We start from the raw sequence: 12,645 nt of genomic DNA on the forward strand, positions 1-12,645 counted from the left end.
TGCCTGTCAATACCTCAGTTCCTCAACATTCACCAACCTCTGTTTCGAATCCTCTTGCCGCTCCATGTGAACATCCTCAGTTCATGGAGTTGGATAATGGTGAGATGCAATGCACTAATTGTTCCTTTATGCGTCCTAGATATGTTCGCATGTATTTATCTGGTTAACAAATTTCCTTTGACCAAGCCCGACTGCAAGCTCCTGAAGTCCCCACTTTCCATGACTTCATTCTCCAATCTGCTGATGACAAATATAGCATACCTTGCTGGCCTCAGCATGTCATAGCTTCTGGTCAACCAGATGCGCCTACACAGATCAAAATGCTTAATTATGCCAATCTGTGTATACAAAAGGCTTTGCTTGTGCAACAGAATCAAATGCAAAAACTCGTTCAGATGGAACTAGCCGCCCAGCAAGCCCATGCCAGTAATAATGCTAATTTTCATACTATTATTGCCTCTTTGCAATCTCTTGAGTCCAGACTCTCTCAGCAGTTTGCCAAACAAATGCAGTTTGATATCAATAGTCTCCGCTCTAATTACTAGAGTTTTCGCACCTCTTCTGAAGCATGGTGGACCGATAGTATAAATCGCCTGTCTTCTTTGTCTGCAACAACTCACCAAATCTCCACTACAGCACAGGCCTTAACCACCACAACACATACTATTGCCAAGAAAGTTGCAACCATAGAACAGACCACAACGCAGGTTGTCTCCCAGCAACTAGCCGATGCTCAAGGCATCAACCAAACCCTGCAGTCTGTTAAAGATGTTGTTACTGATAAACTAAGCAGCTTACCACAGCCAGCCCCTGCTAAACCTCCAAGTAACTTTCCAAGCTTGCAGGCAGACCATCAACGTCTCCGTTCTTTACACAGTGGTAAAGCCTTAATCGTTCATGTACCCAGTCATAAACCACAAGAGTTTGACCCAAAAACCGGTACATGGAAACAAGTGAATATGGTGTCACAGGACCCATATGATCAGTTGTATGCATTTAATGAAAATGTACCACCGTACATTAATCTAGATAGTTATGATCCTATCAAGAATAAAGCTACACTAGATGCACTTCGCACATGGATGGACAATGCCATCTATGCAGCAAATATGACACCTGATCAGGCGATCCGAAAAGGATTGAATGCCCTCACAGGCATTGCAAGAAGCGCATGGGATAGTCTTCCCACAGACTACAAAGATGACTTGATCCAGGCAAGTGTAACAACAATTAACAGTGCACTTTACAGAATGTTCGTTGGTCAGCACGACAATGAACAGCGTGCAGCTTTGAAGAAGTTCACAAAAAATAGAATCTGTGACATGAGTAAGTTGGATCAGTACTGTAGCGATCAGTACACCAACTTCTACAGATCAAGCCAGACAAATAATAACGTCTGGATGTATAATACCTTTTTGAATGGTTTTCCGTTACAGCTTCAGTCCTACTATAGGGAGAAAATCCTTTATAGTATCATGAACACACCTGACATGTCAATCAATGACGTAACCTTTCCACAGTTGTGTCAGTTTATCAAAGAGATCAATAGTGATCTATGCAGTGAGAAGCAAAATAGGAAAAAGAAGAAAGAAGTTCTTCCTTACTTGAAAGCAGGTCTGTGCCACTGTCAATCCATCTCATATGGATGTGACAAACATAAGAAAAAGCACAAGTCTTTCAAGTCCTACAACTCTCATAGGGACTATGACAAATCCTTTCATAAATATAAGCACAGAAAGAAACGCAAAGTGTTTCTGAGAAGAAAAGGAAAAGTAAAGAGAAAAGATTTTAAACCTGTTTGTTATATTTGCAAAGGTGAACACTATACAAACAAGTGTCCAGATCGAGATAAGAAAGGAAAGCGCGTTCGTGCTCTTCAATCTATAAATATGTACAATGAACCAGTTACAGTTATTTCTGATGCATCTGATTCAAATGATATATGCATTGAAGAAAGTTCTTCAGATAGTGATAATGAAATCATGCAAGTAAGACATCTACGCATATCTGAGCCAGAACATACCTCTGATGAAGAATCTGAGAAATTCTTCTCTCCCAGTGAAGATGACCAGTCAAAAGTTTCTTTTTACTGTAATATGTATCATCATTCTGACAGAATTCCAGATCGTCATCGTCCACTGAGTCAAACCAATCCAAATTGGTTAAGACTGAATCCTCAGCAAGAGCTTGAAAGAATTCAAGCCCGTAGCAACCAATTGCTCAAAAAAAAGGAAAACTTTCTTACACCATACCAGTTTGAGCAAGTCAAGAAAGAGCTAGCATCTTTGGAAGACCAAAGAAATAGAATTCTTCTCCACGAGCAAGAAGTCGTCTTGCTCTTATACGATGAAGATGCTCTAGGTACCACTTCCAGCAATCCAGGTACTTCCAGCTCTCATGGTTATATCCATCATCCACAAGCTCAACAAGCCTTTGCTAAGGCTTCACGGAAGGAATGGCTTTCTCAGCGCCTCGCCTTCTTATATCAGGCTAAAGCTGATATATTCCAAGAAATAAATCAACTTCAGAAAGAATTGAAGGAATATGAAAGTAGCTCCAGCTCTCTCAGTGCATTTGATAAGCTACTTCTTGAATCTGAACAAGGCCAGCAACCGTCAGCTGAACAAGAAATGGAAGCAACTAAAGAATATGCAAAACAAGATGTTTCTTATCTGCATACGCAAGATGAACTAAAACAAGCTTTTGGTTATCAGAAAGGTATGTCCAATCCCTGTCCAGCTTTTCTGCTTACTGTTAAATTATCGGGATTGAAAGCTTACCAGTTATGTGCCCTCTTAGACTCTGGCGCAGATTGTAATCTCGCCCGTAAGGAAGCCTTTCCTTTAGATTGTTGGGTTCCTACTAGTACTAGTATACATTCTGTTACCCATTCCAACAATCCCATAAGGTTTCAGGCACATGTTCCAATCCAGTTTGCATCCCAAACCTGTATTGTTACTTTTCTGCAATTTCCAGTTGAACAGTACGACTGTATAATAGGAAGCCAAACCTTACAGCAATGGTCACCCTACACCGTTGGTCATCAGGGTACCTACATTGACTTTCAGTTTGGTCGTGTGTCTCAAATCAATGAATTTCGAGCTTACTCTCCTAAGCTGTCATTTCCACAGCCTCCTAAGCCGATTCCGCCTCAGTCGCGTGTCTGGTTAGCCACGCAGTCTCTTTCTGCCCAAGGGGAATTAGCCCACATTCAAGCAGATTTTGCCTCTACTGTGCTCACCAAAGATCTGACCAAATACAAGCGCGATCTGTTCTGTAAACTGCCCTTGAAAAAGGATGAAAACAATCATCCCATGATTCCCAAGAGTAAAGCCAATTACTTTATTCTCTCTCCAGAAGAACAAGTCCTCTGTGAGAAAGACATAGCAAAACTCTTGACCAAACATATTATCAGGCCTAGTAATAGCCCATTCTCTTGCCATGTTATGTATGTCCCTAAGCAAGAAGAGAATGGCAATATCATCTCTGAGAAAAGGCTAGTGGTCAATTATAAACCACTTAATGTTTATTTAGAGAACAATCAGCATCCTCTGCCTAGCAAAGATTACATTTGGCAAAGGATTCAAGGCTGTAATATTTTCAGTAAGTTCGATCTTACTAAAGGCTTTTGGCAAATCACTCTCCAAGAAGAAGATCGATACAAAACTGCCTTTTCTGTTCCACAAGGATTATACGAATGGAATGTGCTGCCATTCGGTGTTAAAACAGCTCCATCAATATTTCAGAGCCATATGGATCGCATTTTCAGTCCATATTCCAAATTCATTCAACCTTACATTGATGACATACTTATCTTCAGTCAAGACTATCAGAGTCATATGATTCATCTCAAGCAGTTCTTGAATATCTGCCAAAGTCATGGATTATGTCTGAATCCTACAAAGCTCTAATGGTGCACTGAAAGCTTGATCTTTATCGGCACAAGAATTGAACCTAATGGAAGATTGTATCCGCAGAATCATTTACTTACTGCCATTAATAAGCTAGAAGTTAAAAATAAGAAATCCCTTCAGCGATTTCTTGGTATGGTTAACTACATTGTGGGATACTATCATAAGATAGCCGAAGCACGAAAGGAGTTGAATAAGCTTCTTCATAAAAATGCTCCACCATGAACATAGCAGCATGATCAAATCATCCAACAGATCAAGGATCAATGCCAGCAGCTCCTTCCACTGAAGATTCCAAGATCTGGCAAAAAGATTGTCCAAACAGATGCCAACAATGAAGCATGGGGTGTTGTTCTTCTCAAAGAAGTAGAACATGATGGTAAGATCAGAGAAGAAGTTGTAAGGTATGAATCCGGTTCCTTTAAGGGTTCTGAATTAAACTATCATAGTACACATAAAGAATTGCTTGCTGTTATTAATGCTTTCACCAAGTTTCAGTTGTTTATCGGTGATAAGCCATTTCTATTAAGAAGTGATCTACGACATCTTGCAAGCTTCTTTAAGAAAGAAACCAAGCATAAAGTAGCTCATGGTCGCTTACTGCGATGGGCGCAGTTTCTAGACACCTTCGAGTTTGAAACCGAGTATGTAGAAGGCATCAAAAATGTGTTAGCAGACTTTCTCAGTCGAGAAGGTTATCATGTAAATGCCTTAACAGAAGATCAGGAGTATGATGCATATATTCGTCCTAGAGCAAATCCCATTGCACAGACACTCCCTGATATTGTAACAAACTTATATAATTCTGTTTATTTTCACCCTGACATGGTTGATCAGCAGGTTTATCAGGATCAAGTTCGCATGAGTGTTGAAGAAGAACGAGGACGCATCATGGAAGATCATAGAGACCAGTCTCTGATTCGCTTACAACAACCAGATCGTTATATACAGATTCCAGTACCGCAACCACCTGCTCCTCCAATACCTGAACCTGCACAAAGACAACAAGATCAACGCAATGTTCGTATGATCATGGAACAAAGAACAACCTATCCTATGGTGTGCAACACGCCCTGGATTGCAGATACGTATCTTCTCATGAAGCAAATTTATGATGAGCTTCGTCAACATCATTTTGCAGCTAGTCGTCAGCTCCTCACAGACTCCTTAATTGCTAAATACCCTTGCCGACAAGCCGACTCAGAAATCTCTGCTGCAATAGGATCAATCCAGACCTATGCATCATCATATGAATGGCCAACTGAATTTTTGAGTAATACTCATATCCCGAACCAACATCAAAGCCAATACCATTACCTATCCAGGCTTGATGACTTTTTCCTTGGCCTATATCCTCATGCTCACTCACAGTTCCCGTTAACCATTAATTATGGTTACTTGTTCCATCTGCAATTTAATGCTAGAACTCCAACACCAATCTCCAATGGTATATTTACCTCTTATGGTCCATCTCCTGCTCTAGAAGATACCATTGAATTACGAACGTTGTCATCATTTGTCACACAACGGAAACCCCTATGGATGTTTACACAGTTTGAAACAGTTCCTGAAGATCGCACGCCAGATATAACAATCTCCACAGCTTTCATGTGAGTAACCCAATGCATATTTTGGAAGGAAGATTCTCTTGAAGACCGCCTGGCACGACTTGAAGAAAGTAATAGACCTATGTCTGAAGATGATGAAGATGAGATGAACTGGGAAACAAGTTCTCCACGTATGCATCCATATTGACACTCATCAAGTGGGGTTGTCACTTGACGTAGGCATCTCAACCTGTGTTAGTAACATTGAGACATGGACGTCAGCCATGGTAAAACTGACATAAGACGAGTTAACCTTCTTGTTCAAAAATACGCTTATGTAATAAAGTTTGTCGGTGTTGTCCTGTTCACCTCCTTTTGTGAGTGGAGGTCTTGTAGCTAGATTCCTTCTGTCGAAAAGCACTTTATACGTGTCCACCATCTATGGTCGGATTTCAAATATTGTAAAATGAAGTTGAAAGGCTTTCTCCTATATAAGAAAGGCATTCCTTCATTTCAAGGCAGAAGGTTTTTGAAAGGTTTTCTAGGTAGTCTCTTAGAAGCCTAGAATTGTGAGGTCAATAGTCTGTCAATCAGTGTTCATAGTCGAGGTCTGTAAATCTCATATCCTCATACCCTGATATAGAGAGTATTCTCTTTTCTCATTCCTGAGAAAAATAGAAATCAGACTATCAGTGCGTGATGTATATGTGAACTATTGTAAATTTCGCTGTTTCAATCCTAAATATATGATTTCAAGTTGTCACATTCATAGCTGCCTAAAAGTTGGTATTTGTTTTGTAAACTGCCCTTGAAAAAGGATGAAAACAATCATCCCATGATTCCCAAGAGTAAAGCCAATTACTTTATTCTCTCTCCAGAAGAACAAGTCCTCTGTGAGAAAGACATAGCAGAACTCTTGACCAAACATATTATCAGGCCTAGTAATAGCCCATTCTCTTGCCATGTTATGTATGTCCCCAAGCAAGACGAGAATGGCAATATCATCTCTAAGAAAAGGCTAGTGGTCAATTATAAACCACTTAATGTTTATTTAGAGAACAATCAGCATCCTCTGCCTAGCAAAGATTACATTTGGCAAAGGATTCAAGGCTATAATATTTTCAGTAAGTTCGATCTTACTAAAGGCTTTTGGCAAATCACTCTCCAAGAAGAAGATCGATACAAAACTGCCTTTTCTGTTCCACAAGGATTATACGAATGGAATGTGCTGCCATTCGGTGTTAAAACAGCTCCATCAATATTTTAGAGCCATATGTATTGCATTTTCAGTCCATATTCCAAATTCATTCAACCTTACATTGATGACATACTTATCTTCAGTCAAGACTATCAGAGTCATATGATTCATCTCAAGCAGTTCTTGAATATCTGCCAAAGTCATGGATTATGTCTGAATCCTACAAAGCTCTAATGGTGCACTGAAAGCTTGATCTTTATCGGCACAAGAATTGAACCTAATGGAAGATTGTATCCGCAGAATCATTTACTTACTGCCATTAATAAGCTAGAAGTTAAAGATAAGAAATCCCTTCAGCGATTTCTTGGTATGGTTAACTACATTGTGGGATACTATCATAAGATAGCCGAAGCACGAAAGGAGTTGAATAAGCTTCTTCGTAAAAATGCTCCACCATGGACACAGCAGCATGATCAGATCATCCAGCAGATCAAGGATTAGTGCCAGCAGCTCCCTCCACTGAAGATTCTAGGATCTGGCAAAAAGATTGTCCAAATAGACGCCAGCAATGAAGCATGGGGTGCTGTTCTTCTCGAAGAAGTAGAACATGATGGTAAGATCAGAGAAGAAGTTGTAAGGTATGAATCCGGTTCCTTTAAGGGTTCTGAATTAAACTATCATAGTACACATAAAGAATTGCTTGTTGTTATTAATGCTTTCACCAAGTTTTAGTTGTTTATCGGTGATAAGCCATTTATGTTAAGAAGTGATCTACGACATCTTACAAGCTTCTTTAAGAAAGAATCCAAGCATAAAGTAGCTCGTGGTCGCTTACTGCAATGGGCGCAGTTTCTAGACACCTTTGAGTTTGAAACCGAGTATGTAGAAGGCATCAAAAATGTGTTAGCAGACTTTCTCAGTCGAGAAGGTTATCATGTAAATGCCTTAACAGAAGATCAGGAGTATGATGCATATATTCATCCCAGAGCAAATTCCATTGCACAGACACTCCCTGATGTTGTAACAAACTTATATAATTCTATTTATTTTCACCCTGACATGGTTGATCAACAGGTTTATTAGGATCAAGTTCGCATGAGTGTTGAAGAAGAATGAGGATGCATCATGGAAGATCATAGAGACCAGTCTCTGATTTGCTTACAACAACCAGATCGTTATATACAGATTCCAGTACCGCAACCACCTGCTCCTCCAATACCTGAACCTGCACAAAGACAACAAGATCAACGCAATGTTCGTATGATCATGGAACGAAGAACAACCTATCCTATGGTGTGAAACACACCCTGGATTGCAGATACGTATCTTCTCACGAAGAAAATTTATGATGAGCTTCGTCAACATCATTTTGCAACTAGTCGTCAGCTCCTCACAGACTCCTTAATTGCTAAATACCCTTGCCGACAAGCCGACTCAGAAATCTCTGCTGCAATAGGATCAATCTAGACCTATGCATCATCATATGAATGGCCAATTGAATTTTTGAGTAATACTCATATCCCGAACCAACATCAAAGCCAATACCATTACCTATCTAGGCTTGATGACTTTTTCCTTGGCCTATATCCTCATGCTCACTCACAGTTCCCGTTAACCATTAATTATGGTTACTTGTTCCATCTGCAATTTAATGCTAGAACTCCAACACCAATCTCCAATGGTATATTTGCCTCTTATGGTCCATCTCCTGCTCAAGAAGATACCATTGAATTACGAATGTTGTCATCATTTGTCACACAACGGAAACCCCTATGGATGTTTACACAGTTTGAAATAGTTCTTGAAGATCGCACGCCAGATATAACAGTCTCCAAACCTTTCATGCGAGTAACCCGACGCATATTTTGGAAGGAAGATTCTCTTGAAGACCACCTGGCATGACTTGAAGAAAGTAATAGACCTATGTCTGAAGATGATGAAGATGAGATGAACTGGGAAACAAGTTCTCCACGTATGCATCCATATTGACACTCATCAAGTGGGGTTGTCACTTGACGTAGGCATCTCAACCTGTCTTAGTAACACTAAGACATGGACGTCAGCCATGGTAAAACTGACATTAGCCGAGTTAACCTTCTCGTTAAAAAAGACGCTTATGTAATAAATTTTGTTGGTGTTGTCCTGTTCACCTCCTTTTGTGAGTGGAGGTCCTGTAGCTAGATTCCTTCTGTTGAAAAGAACTTTATACGTGTCCCCCATCTATGGTCGAATTTCAAATATTGTAAAATGAAGTTGAAAGGCTTTCTCCTATATAAGGAAGGCATTCCTTCATTTCAAGGCAGAAGGTTTTCGAGAGGTTTACTAAGTAGTCTCTTAGAAGTCTAGAATTGTGAGGTCAATAGTTTGTCAATCAGTGTTCATAGTCGAGGTCTGTAAAAATCATATCCTCATACCCTGATATAGAGAGTATGCTCTTTTCTCATTCCTGAGAAAAATAGAAATCAGACTATCAGCGTGTGATGTATATGTGAACTATTGTAAATTCCGCTGTTTCAATCCTGAATATATGATTTCAAGTTGTCACATTCATAGTTGGTATCAGAGCCATGTTCTTTCTTATTATCTATGCTATTTGATTCTACAATTGTCAATAGTGTCTCTCATGTTTATTTCTGGTTTTCGCGTGAAGTAAGTCCTCGTTGTTGAAGCTGTGTGAAGGCGTGTTAGAGGCAGGGAAGGTAGCGCACTCAAACAAACATACAGAAAAGAGATCGAGATGGTCGATCCTCGAGATCAACAATCTGCAAACCAAACATCAGACCTAGTAAGTTTAAGTTCTGTCTTTGACTCAATTCAAGATATTAATGTGGATGAAGATATTTCACAGTCTGAAGCATACTCAATGCCTACTGATAGATTTAAATTACCAGTTAAGAAATGGAATGAGATTTACAGTGACTTAGGTTTGTTATCTTATAAGTCTAAAACCATTTGTAAATTGATAGAATTACAAGTAGTAGTGAAAAATGATCAGCCTCACAGCTTTATCAATCTCTTGTCAAGTAAAGATATCCAGAACTTAGTGAAACAAGCTAAAACCAAGAATGGTTATAAATACCTACACATAGGTAGCATAGTGGCTAGAATAGAACCCCTGTATCGTAAAGGAATACCTGCAACAGTCATGATGACTTTGCTGGATGCTAGACATAACAGATACAGTGATATGCTTACGGGTGGAATCTCTGCACCCATGGCCGCAGGAGCCACAGCTTTCGATGTCATCCCAAACTTTGTTGTAAGCCTATTGGATGACCATCTAGACAAGGTCATCATGTTCCAATTCGGAACACAGTATCTAAATATGAAAAAAGGGTCAAGAACACATGCCCTCTAGTTTGCTTTATATGGCCGCTTGTTAAATACTACAATCGCTGTTGTTAAGGATCCAAGAGTTGATAAATGCCAGAATAGGTATTCTTTACTTTGGCAGACAGATGTGAAGGGTGCGCAGATCACTGCACCTCACATGCTGCAATTGACAGATATCCAAGTCCCTAAAGAATGGATCATAGATATGAAGGCATTACGAAAACTGGAAGGTCCGAGTAACATGACCACCATTACTAATGTACAAGAAGATTACCACCAAGCTAGGATATCGCTTGCCTCGTCGCAACCCTCATCCTCTGCTTCTACTCCTGCCCGTCAGTCCCTGACTCAAAGTATGTCCTCACTTAGTTCATCTTCCGTACCACCAATGAGTAGACAACCTTCAATGCCTCCATTAAGAATACCTCCACTGGTGCCTGTCAATACCTCAGTTCCTCAACATTCACCAACCTCTGTTTCGAATCCTCGTGCTGCTCCATGTGAACATCCTCAGTTCATGGAGTTGGATAATGGTGAGATGCAATGCACTAATTGTTCCTTTATACATCCTAGATATGTTCGCATGTATTTATCTGGTCAAAAAACTTCCTTTGACCAAGCCCGACTGCAAGCTCCTGAAGTCCCCACTTTCCATGAATTCATTCTCCAATCTGCTGATGACAAATATAGCATACCTTGCTGGACTCAGCATGTCATAGCTTCTGGTCAACCAAATGCGCCTACACAGATCAAAATGCTTAATTATGCCAATCTGTGTATACAAAAGGCTTTGCTTGTGCAACAGAATCAAATGCAAAAACTCGTTCAGATGGAACTACCCGCCCAGCAAGCCCATGCCCATAATAATGCTAATTTTCATACTATTATTGCCTCTTTGCAATCTCTTGAGTCCAAACTCTCTCAGCAGTTTGCCCAACAAATGCAGTCTGATATCAATAGTCTCCGCTCTAATTACTAGAGTTTACGCACATCTTCTGAAGCGTGGTGGACCGATAGTATAAATCGCCTGTCTTCTTTGTCTGCAACAACTCACCAAATCTCCACTACAGCGTAGACCTTAACCACCACAACACAGACTATTGCCAAGAAAGTTGCAACCATAGAACATACCACAACGCAGGTTGTCTCCCAGCAACTAGCCGATGCTCAAGGCACCAACCAAACCCTGCAGTCTATTAAAGATGTTGTTACTGATAAACTAAGAAGCTTACCACAGCCAGCCCCTGCTAAGCCTCCAAGTAACTTTCGAAGCTCGCACACAGACCATCAACGTCTCCGTTCTTTACACAGTGGTAAAGCCTTAGTCGTTCATGTACCCAGTCCTAAACCACAAGAGTTTGACCCAAAAATCGATACATGGAAACAAGTGAATATGGTGTCACAGGACCCATATGATCAGTTGTATGCATTTAATGAAAATGTACGACTGTACATTAATCTAGATAGTTATGATCCTGCCAAGAATAAAGCTACACTAGATGCACTTCGCACATGGATGGACAACACCATCTATGCAGCAAATATGACACCTGATCTAGCCATCTGAAAAGGATTGAATGCCCTCACAAGCATTGCAAGAAGTGCATGGGATAGTCTTCCCACAGACTACAAAAATGACTTGATCCAGGCAGGTGTAACAACAATCAGCAGTGCACTTTACAGAATGTTCGTTGGTCAGCACGACAATGAACAGCGTGCAGCTTTGAAGAAGTTCACAGAAAATAGAATCTGTGACATGAGTAAGTTGGATTAGTACTATAGCGATCAGTACACCAACTTCTACAGATCAGGCCAGACAAATAATAACGTCTGGATGTATAATACCTTTTTGAATGGTTTTCCATTACAGCTTCATTCCTACTATAGGGAGAAAATCCTTTATAGTATCATGAACACACCTGACATGTCAATCAATGACGTAACCTTTCCACAGTTGTGTCAGTTTATCAAAGAGATCAATAGTTATCTATGCAGTGAGAAGCAAAATAGGAAAAAGAAGAAAGAAGTTCTTCCTTACCTGAAAGCAGGTTTGTGCCATTGTCAATCCATCTCATATGGATGTGACAAACATAAGAAAAAGCACAAGTCTTTCAAGTCCTACAACTCTCATAGGGACTATGACAAATCCTTTCCTAAATATAAGCACAGAAAGAAATGCAAAGTGTTTCTAAGAAGAAAAGGAAAAGTAAAGAGAAAAGATTTTAAACCTGTTTGTTATATTTGCAAAGGTGAACACTATGCAAACAAGTGTCCAGATTGAGATAAGAAAGGAAAGCGCGTCCGTGCTCTTCAATCTGTAAATATGTACAATGAACCAGTTATAGTTATTTCTGATGCATCTGATTCAGATGATATATGCATTGAAGAAAGTTCTTCAGATAGTGATAATGAAATCATGCAAGTAAGACATCTACGCATATCTGAGCCAGAACATACCTCTGATGAAGAATCTGAGAAATTCTTCTCTCCCAATGAAGATGACCAGTCAGAAGTTTCTTTTTACTGTAATATGTATCATCGTTCCAACAGAATTCCAGATCGTCATCGTCCACTGAGTCAAACCAATCCAAATTGGTTAAGACTGAATCCTCAGCAAGAGCTTGAACGAATTCAAGCCTGTAGCAACCAATTGCTC

This window comes from Cupressus sempervirens, chromosome 5 (assembly GCF_028749045.1).
Source record: "Cupressus sempervirens isolate cs-2001-9-10 chromosome 5, ASM2874904v1, whole genome shotgun sequence".
In the NCBI taxonomy this organism is placed as follows: Eukaryota; Viridiplantae; Streptophyta; class Pinopsida; order Cupressales; family Cupressaceae; genus Cupressus; species Cupressus sempervirens.